Source organism: Podarcis cretensis (assembly GCF_951804945.1).
Source record: "Podarcis cretensis genome assembly, chromosome: 13".
Classification (NCBI taxonomy): domain Eukaryota; kingdom Metazoa; phylum Chordata; class Lepidosauria; order Squamata; family Lacertidae; genus Podarcis; species Podarcis cretensis.
In genome coordinates, this window is record NC_137182.1 from 9,203,369 (window position 1) to 9,213,111 (window position 9,743).

The window sequence follows — 9,743 nt, forward strand, 5'->3', positions numbered from 1 at the left end:
GTGGAGGCAAAGAGTGAACTTTTAACTTAACTGATCTGGGCACCCGTGGAAATTATTTCCAAGCAGAATAAGGACCTTAAGTAATTGATTATATGACTTCTATTTGGACTATGATACTTTTCTTCCATTTGGATTACAATTTAAGCAAGAAACCCAGGTGTTGGAACTGCCTGAGTAACTGAGTAGTCAGCCTGCAGGGCTGGATACTTTGAACTTAAATTTTGAAACAATCTGAGGGAGTTTGGACTGGCTATTTTGAAACACCTTTAGGAATACCAGTAAGCACTGTCTGAAATACTGTGGCTTTTTAAATAACTCTGCTAAAACCTACCTTATTGAAGGTTCCTGGACATTAAACTAGACTGTATTAAATTTATTGGAATTGATTTCTTCCCTAAAGACATTTTAAGCTCCCCCTAGAGGATTTGGGATTTACAGCAGTGACATTGTTTTACTTTCCTTTTCCCGGCCTCCTGTTTGACTGTTACCATCTGGGCCGTTGCTTTCGCATGGGAACAACTCAGCTTGAATTTTGTGGGACTTGCATTTGAGCGCACATGTATAGACTTGCCCTGTAAATCTTTTGTTGCTTAATGGGTGAGAACAAAATTAGGGAAAGGTTGTGGACCACCGGGTTGAACTTCACTGCATGTAATGCTCTGAAGGAAAATGTAATGAAAATGATATATAGATGGTACATGACCCCAGTTAAACTTGCCAAAATATACCATTTGTCTGATAATAAATGTTGGAAATGTAAAGAAAATGAAGGAACATTCTTTCACCTCTGGTGGACCTGCCCTAAAGTGAAGGCCTTCTGGGAAATGATATATAATGAGTTGAAAAAGGTATTTAAGTATACCTTCACTAAGAAACCAGAGGCCTTTCTTCTGGGTATTGTCGGCCAGAAGGTGCTAAAGAAGGACCGAACATTTTTTATGTATGCAACAACGGCAGCAAGGATACTCATCGCTAAGAGCTGGAAAACTCAAGATCTACCCACACTGGAGGAGTGGCAGATGCAGCTGATGGACTATATGCAACTGGCCAAGATGACTGGCAGAATCCGAGACCTGGGAGAGGAGAGGGATGAGGAGGACTGGAGGAAATTCAAGATTTATTTACAAAAATATTGTAATTTGGTTGAATGTTAAGAAGGATGCTAGATCATAAATAACTGCCCGCCACTGAATTAGATCTGATTTTGACGATAAGTGAGATTAAGGAAAATATAATTTTTTTGGAGATTTGTTAGATTTTATTTAAATGAGCGGAGATAAGATTGTAAACAAGTGGGTAATTTGCTTGGAAAAAAATTTTTTTCTGTAACGATGTAAGTGTGAGCGGGAGACGTGGGGGAGTCCAAAGAAGTGATGAAATTATGTTATAATATAAGTAATGTTGTTTATTTATGCATTTGTATTCAAAAACTTTAATAAATATGTATTAAAAAAAAATGAAAAGGCTTGGAAGAAAGCTCAAGCCAAAGGAACTTCAGCAGTGTCTTTTTGGAGTCCCAGCACCCCTTGCCGCAAGAAAAAAAAAGGCTGAGGTGGGGGGGAATCCAGGCACAGAGAAGAACATCAAACAGACCGGTGAAAAGCCTCACATCACTGAAGCAGCTCAACATCAAAAAAACGAAGATCATGGCCACTGGTCCCATCACCTCCTGGCAAATAGAAGGGGAAGAAATGGAGGCAGTGAGAGATTTTACTTTCTTGGGCTCCATGATCACCGCAGATGGTGACAGCAGTCACGAAATTAAAAGACACCTGCTTCTTGGGAGAAAAGCAATGACAAACCTAGACAGCATCTTAAAAAGCAGAGACATCACCTTGCCGACAAAGGTCCGTATCGTTAAAGCCATGGTTTTCCCAGTAGTGATGTATAGAAGTGAGAGCTGGACCATAAAGAAGGCTGATCGCAGAAGAATTTGTGCTTTTGAATTCTGGTGCTGGAGGAGACTCTTGAGAGTCCCATGGATCAAACCCATCCATTCTGAAGGAAATCAGCCCTGAGTGCTCACTGGAAGGACAGATCCTGAAGCTGAGGCTCCAGTACTTTGGCCACCTCATGAGAAGAGAAGACTCCCTGGAAAAGACCCTGATGTTGGGAAAGATGGAGGGCACAAGGAGAAGGGGACGACAGAGGACGAGATGGTTGGACAGTGTGCTTGAAGTTACCAGCATCAGTTTGACTAAACTGCGGGAGGCAGTGGAAGACAGGAGTGCCTGGCATGCTCTGGTCCAGGGGGTCACGAAGAGTCGGACACAACTAAACGACTAAACAACAACAAACCCTTGGTCTAAATGATTAAGCACCAAAGTTTGAAAAGTGGGGGCTATTTCTATCTATGCAATGTCAAAATACTGGGTGAAATGGTTCACATACACAGCTGGGCTTCCAAGTGGGAAACCCAGATTTTATGGAAGCTTATCAGCAGTTCCTCAATGAGAAAATCAGAAATGGGCAAATATCTCTGATATTTGCATACAGCGTTTGTTCTTCCTCTTCAATATGGAGTCGTAAGGGCAGGTATATTGGGTGTATTTTGGTGTATATTTGTGGTTCTTCTTTTGCTAAATTTGGTATTCATTTCATTTATATCTCAACTTTCTTTTTTTCCCTTGGAACTCAGGACAGGGTACACAGGGTTCCCAGTCAAATTCCATCCCGGAACTGACCAGGTCCAGACCTCTTTAGCATCCAGAAGGCTGTGACATCACATACCTTCTGACCAAGTCCCGGGCCATATTGTTCCCTTCACTGTCATGCTGGCCAAAAATTCACTTTGCCTTCCCAAACAAAATATATTCAGAGTCTCCTGACTTACCTGGGTTCACTGAGACCTCCACTTCCTGTCACTGGTAGTAGAGAAACAGGTGTGTCCTCAGGCTTATACGGAGAACAAACACTGCTACTCACTAAGGGAACTTGGCTATTTATTTTTGACCAAGGTACAAGTGAAGCCCAGAGCCTTTAACTACATCCAGTCAGCCTACCAATAACGCAAGAATGAACCGGGGGTTCTTATCACCATGCGGCATCTAAAAGGTCCCTCCTACAATTAATAACTTGTCATTCTCTCATTACTATTGAATACACTCTACCACATTCCTTCCCAACAATTTATTAACTAATCACAAACAATTCAAGTCCAGAGGCCCCTCTCTGCTTTGGACCAGGCATGTCCAAAGTCCATTTTGGGGGCCTAATCCGGTTAAATCCAGTCCCTGTGGCAGTTTATTTCCTAGGGTAAAATCCCAAAAAAAGCTCAACAACAAAAAGTGTGTCCTCCCTAAAAGATGGCATGTGTTGCGGTGAGACCTGGAGACTGACCTCTTGGTTGTGGGTGGGTCTATTGGATAGCCACAACACCCGATTGGTAGGTCCCTTGTTACTGGGTTTAATCTGGCCAATGGGGAGCTGTCTAAATGGGCCGAGGGACCTATATATACCTATGCACGTGACCCAGACCTCGTGCATCAGAACAGCCACCCACCTCTCCCTACTTTTAGGACATTTTGCGCTTGACCTTGCTATGCCGCCGTGTGTCATCTGTCGTTGGGACAGGGGCACGGCAGGAATTTTCCCCACTTGACTGATTGGCTGTTGCCATTTGGGTTTCTCCTGCCGCGTAGCAAATTGTCACAACTTGTAAGGTTGCAGATAGGCACTGGTTCATGTGATAGGGATGGAAGAACAGTCTTGCTATCCGTATGTGAAGGGTATTCCGTTAAAGGAATCCAGGGACTCAACTTGGTTTGGTCAACCCCCGAGAGGGGGTTGTGCCCATGCATGAGTCCAAGGCAGCATCTGGGGAGTGGACATAGTCTGTTCCCGGTCTTTTCACCTACCTCAGGTGTTCACACTTGGCTGACCTATGATAGAGCTCTGGGTCAATACTACCTGCAAGGGTGCAGGGAGCTAGTCGAACCAGAGCCTATGCAACCACTCACTTTCTGTAATCAATAAAGTTGTGGCCTAAATTCTGCCAAAAACCAAAACTAAAATTTGAGTCAAATGTGTGTTTATTTTGGGGGGGGGAGGTCTCTGGGTCTCAACACGCAAAAAGGTCAACAAGTTTAATCCTAAAAGAAGCTCAACAACTCTGGGATAAAACCGTAAAAAAAGTTCAACAACTTCAATCCTAAAATGAGGTCAACATCTTTGGTTGGTCCCTTGGTCGGCCCTCACGCATGTTCACTTTGTCAAATCTGGCCCGCTTTGAAAAAAGTTTGGACACCTCTGTAATAGACCAATGTAGAACTGGTCATGGATCGTGTAATTTCAGGTCCTGGTCCACTTCACTCAAAGCGAATTTCAACTTTGCCATGTGGCAGCTGTGCTGGCAATATAGTTCAGAGTGATCTCCGAGTGCCTTAAGGCAGTGTTCCCCAACCTTGGGCCTCCAGCTGTTTTTGGACTACAACTCCCATCATCCCTCGCTAGCAAGACCAGTGGTCAAGGATGATGGGAATTGTAGTCCAAAAACAGCTGGAGGCCCAAGGTTGGGGAACACTGCCTTAAGGGTAGTACCCAATCCATCCTTGCCTTCCACAAGATATGAAACTGACCCTAATTTCTGGAGTACTTTGGATAGAATCCATTCACCTAAACCAGGCATAGGCAAACTCAGCCCTCCAGATGTTTTGGGACTACAACTCCCACCATCCCTAGCTAACAGGACCAGTGGTCAGGGATCATGGGAATTGTAGTCTCAAAACATCCAGAGGGCCGAGTTTACCTATGCCTGACCTAAACAAAGGGAGCCATAGTCCTCACCAAGTCCTTCTGCCTTCTGATAGACCTTACCATGCTAGAACTGAACTGGAACCTGTTCTGCTGGTGTGAGCTCACTGGCCATGACTCAACAGGTTGGGAATATAACAAAAGAAAATGGTGCATGTAGCTGTCTGCTGAAAAACATTGCCAGTATATCACCTGCTTTGTTTCGTGCTGTGGTTCAATAATTGAAAAAGGTTGCTGTCTCTGCAAATGTGTGAACTGTACAGTGGTACCTCGGGTTACATACGCTTCAGGTTACAGACTCCGCTAACCCAGAAATAGTACCTCGGGTTAAGAACTTTGCTTCAGGATGAGAACAGAAATCGTGCTCCGGTGGCATGGCAGCAGCAGGAGGCCCCATTAGCTAAAGTGGTGCTTCAGGTTAAGAACAGTTTCAGGTTAAGAATGGACCTCCGGAACGAATTAAGTACTTAACCCGAGGTACCACTGTACTTGAAAGCAGACCCGTCAATCTTTACTGATAAACGCAATAAATTTTGTCACCTATCAAAGCTAACGCCTCCTTTTCTATCCCTGCATATGTTGGTTTTGACTTGAAGAGACATGGAAGCAATGGGTCGTTCTCACCTGCATCCTTCAAGGAATAAGCTCCTTTATTCACACTGTGGAAGCATCACAGGCAAACAGCACTAGAAAAGAAGGATTAAATTATGCCAAAGGCAGAGCCCGTCTACCCATAAGGCAGGGTGAAGCGCCCGCCTCAGGCGTCACTGGGCTCCCCCACCGCTTCCGCCACCAGTGAGAGGGAGGTGTTCCTGTTAAAATTCCTGATCTATGATTACAGTCATGGGATTTTTGTCTATCACATGACGGTGTATGTTTTGACTCCACAGAGTGGGAAGTGATGGAGACAGAATGTTTGTGTTACTGTGTTCCATGAAGTGGGGCTGTTGTCCTTTGTTCTTTTTCTCTTTGCTGTCTGATGCTAGAGAGAGAGGGAGCCATGTTGCAGTGCTCCATGTATGTTTATATGTAAATAAAGTAGATTAGCCAAAATGCCGAGTTGCTGAGGTCTGTTACGCAAAGCTGCGAAGACTCTGCGGATCCTTAAGTGTGCCAGTGTCGGTTGGCATTGGTCGCTGTGATGTTTGTGCTAAAGAAAGCTTATGAAGCTCCCAAACGATCGACCAGGAGGAAGGGAACATGCCCGTCAGGCATGTGTCTCTGCCAGAGTCCTACTCGAGTGTAGGCTGAACTCCTGACAGTTCCAGCACATGGCATTGCCACTCACCCAACCCCCAGGGCAGAAGCCCTCAGTTTGGTGAGAGCCACATTGCCAATCTTCTTGAACCCCTCTGAGAGAGAAGCTGTGCAGCAACACTTTGAAGGAGCAGGGGCAGGAGGAAGCAATTCAGATTTTCCCTCAGGTGGCAAAATGGGATGGGTCCCCCCAGCCAATGGAAATGCACTTGTCAGGGCCAGCTTGCTTAAATAAAACGCCTGCTGAAAAACCAAGGAGCAAACCTATGTTTGTCTTTGAAACAGCAGCTCATACAATGTCTGCCTAAACTTTCCCCCACTATTTGATGACTGCCTGTTGATGAAACAAATACTGGTATTTATCCGGATTGGGGGAGGGGCACATGCCTTTTCCCGTTCACTTCCAGCCCTGCATTAGTGCCCACTATTTTTAAACAACAACAAATAAAAATCAAATCATACTTGGAGCCATTTTTTATTTGCAAATACAGGAGAGCAGCTATGCTTGTTAACGTTTGGACCTTTGCTCTGTTAAATGGAAGACCTGACAAGATTAGCAGGTTTCTGCTTAATGAACAACTTTGCCCCTGCAGAATCAGCTATATGTTGGCTGTACTGTGATCAAGGACACTTCCAGACAGGGGCTTAATTCGACATTAGCAAGAGGTGTTTTCTCGGTTGGGCCGGCCACCAAGGGAACTCCCATCCAAACTCTGCTGGCATTGGCCAATTAGCTGGCAGCCATGCAATCCAGCCTTCCATTCGCTGGGACACTTGGCATGGACCAAGGACTTATATATTCCTGAGAAAGAGTAAATTTGGGTTAAATAAGGTGGGGAGGGGGTTGGCATTTTGATGTCAATAAGTTTGTGTGGATACTGCAAACAAGCAAGGAAGGAAGGAAGCTTGCTTGGCGAAATGTACTAATCTCTGAAACTGGACACTTCCAAATGGTCACTATTTTGGGTGGAATTTGTTCACATCCCAGCATATTCAGTTTGCACAATTAAAGCTGATCTGGAGCTCTTGCAAAATAAGTCCATCTTTCCCAATGATTATCCTCCCAACGGGGAGGTGTACTCCAAAGGATGGTGTGGCACTTGCTTCATGCAATATCATCTACTCTCTCCATGTTGTTGTTGTTTAGTTGTTTAGTTGTTTAGTTGTTTAGTCGTTTAGTCGTGTCCAACTCTTCGTGACCCCATGGGCCAGAACACGCCAGGCACTCCTGTCTTCCACTGCCTCCCACAGTTTGGTCAAACTCGTGCTGGTAGCTTCGAGAACACTGCCCAACCATCTCGTCCTCTGTCGTCCCCTTCTCCTTGTGCCCTCCATCTTTCCCAACATCAGGGTCTTTTCCAGGGAGTCTTCTCTTCTCATGAGGTGGCCAAAGTACTGGAGTCTCAGCTTCAGGATCTGTCCTTCCAGTGAGCACTCAGGGCTGATTTCCTTCAGAATGGATGGGTTTGATCTTCTTGCAGTCCATGGGACTCTCAAGAGTCTCCTCCAGCACCATAATTCAAAAGCATCAATTCTTCGGCGATCAGCCTTCTTTATGGTCCAGCTCTCACTTCCATACATCACTACTGGGAAAACCATAGCTTTAACTATACGGACCTTTGTTGGCAAGGTGATGTCTCTGCTTTTTTGCTCTCTCCATACATGCACACAAATCAGAATGAAAGCTCACTAAATAGCTGCCATTGTCTAATCACTCTGCAAAAAAATCTGGCTTAATGTGCATTAAACATTAAGCCAGTCATCTGGAAGTGACCTCTGATAGGTTTCCGTTTTGGGAATGATGCTTTTTGTTACTGGAAAGGTAGCTAATTTTTTTTTTGTTTCACTACAAATTAGGAAGCCGAACTACCTTTTAGCTTCTCTGTGGATTTGTTTGTACCTTTCAAACCTTTTCCTGGGTACATGATTATTACTATTACAGTGGTACCTCGGGTTAAGTACTTAATTCGTTCCGGAGGTCCGTTCTTAACCTGAAACTGTTCTTAACCTGAAGCACCACTTTAGCTAATGGGGCTTCCTGCTGAAGCAAAGTTCTTAACCCGAGGTACTATTTCTGGGTTAGCGGAGTCTGTAACCTGAAGTGTATGTAACCTGAAGCGTATGTAACCCGAGGTACCACTGTATTATTATTATTAATAATAATAATAATAATAAATTTCTATACAACCCTTCTTCTGAAGATCACAGGGTGGTTTACAATATAAAAACACAATAATACAAACAAAAATAACAAACACAATTTAAAAGCCCATATATTGTTTAATCAGCCAAAGGCTTGGGAGAAGAGGAATATTTTCTCCTGGCACCTGAAGATAATGTAACAAAGGTGCTGGGTGAGTCTTCCACAAGCCACCACATAAAATCCATTAGCACCATCAAAGAATTCTCTACAATCAGCTTTTACCTCTCCATTGTTTTCCTCCGTTGTTTTATTATACTGAGTTAATTCTTTCTGAAAATAAAAATTTTCAAAAGGAAACGATCAGAGCAGTACCCTTAGTGCTCTGCGGTTGACAGACTTCTAGTTTTGTTCTTGTTCATCAATTTAATGGCTGATCTAGATGGCAACATCTGCCTGGTCCCTTCTATTATTATCAATAGCATTCCTCTGGCTGTCATTAGCAACCATTTTGACCAGCTCTCTAATAGTTGTACATTTTGGACAGCTATTCTCGCAGAGCCTTCTTTTCTGCTTTCCACTCTAGATGTCTTCCCGACCATGTTCAAAGCATTCATGTAGCCATCCCTGAATCTCTCCACTGTGATACTTACTTACTCTGTAATCCAAACCATGCCTACTCAGAATTCAATGGGTCTTACTCCCAGGTGAGTGGGGTGAGGAATGCAGCCTTATATCGCCTTATTTCATAGTCCAGTTCTCCCAGGGGATCTATCAGGTATGTTGGATGTTCAGATATGATTTTGACCCAAGTGGTTACAATCATGACATACTGTGAGAGATAACATGACCCAATTCATCCCAGTACATCTCATGCCGAATAATACACCAGAGTTAGTAGGTCATACAGCGGGTGGCATTGTGGTCTAAACCACTGAGCCTCTTGGGCTTGCCAATTGGAAGGTCAGCGGTTTGAATCCCCACGATGGGGTGAGCTCCCATTGCTCTGTCCCAGCTTCTGCCAACCGAGCAGTTTGAAAGCATGCCAGTGCAAGTTGATAAATAAGTACCACTGAGGTGGGGAGGTAAACAGTGTTTTCATGTGCTCCGGCTTCTGTCACAGTGTCCCGTTGTGCCAGAAGCAGTTTAGTCCTGCTGGCCACATGACCTGGAAAGCTGTCTGTGGACAAATGCCAGCTCCCTCGTCCTGAAAGCGAGATGAGTGCCACAACCCCATAGTCGCCTTTGACTGGACTTAACCGTCCAGGAGTCCTTTACCTTTGCCTTTTACCCTGTGTTTCTTATGTGGTATTTCCTGTTGTGAGATTGTAAAATGTGTTTCCCATTGTGGCATTATATGCTGTTCGGAGAGGCCTGACCTCCCCTCCATCAATCAAACAAATCCTCATTTTCCTGCACACATTTTCTCAAACAGGCATTGTCCCTATGCATTGGCTCAGTAAGAAGAAGAAAAAGAAGAAGAGTTTGGATTTGATATCCCACTTTATCACTACCCAAAGGTGTCTCAAACCGGCAAACAATCTCCTTTCCCTTCCTCCCCCACAACAAAGACTCTGTGAGGTGAGTGAGGCTG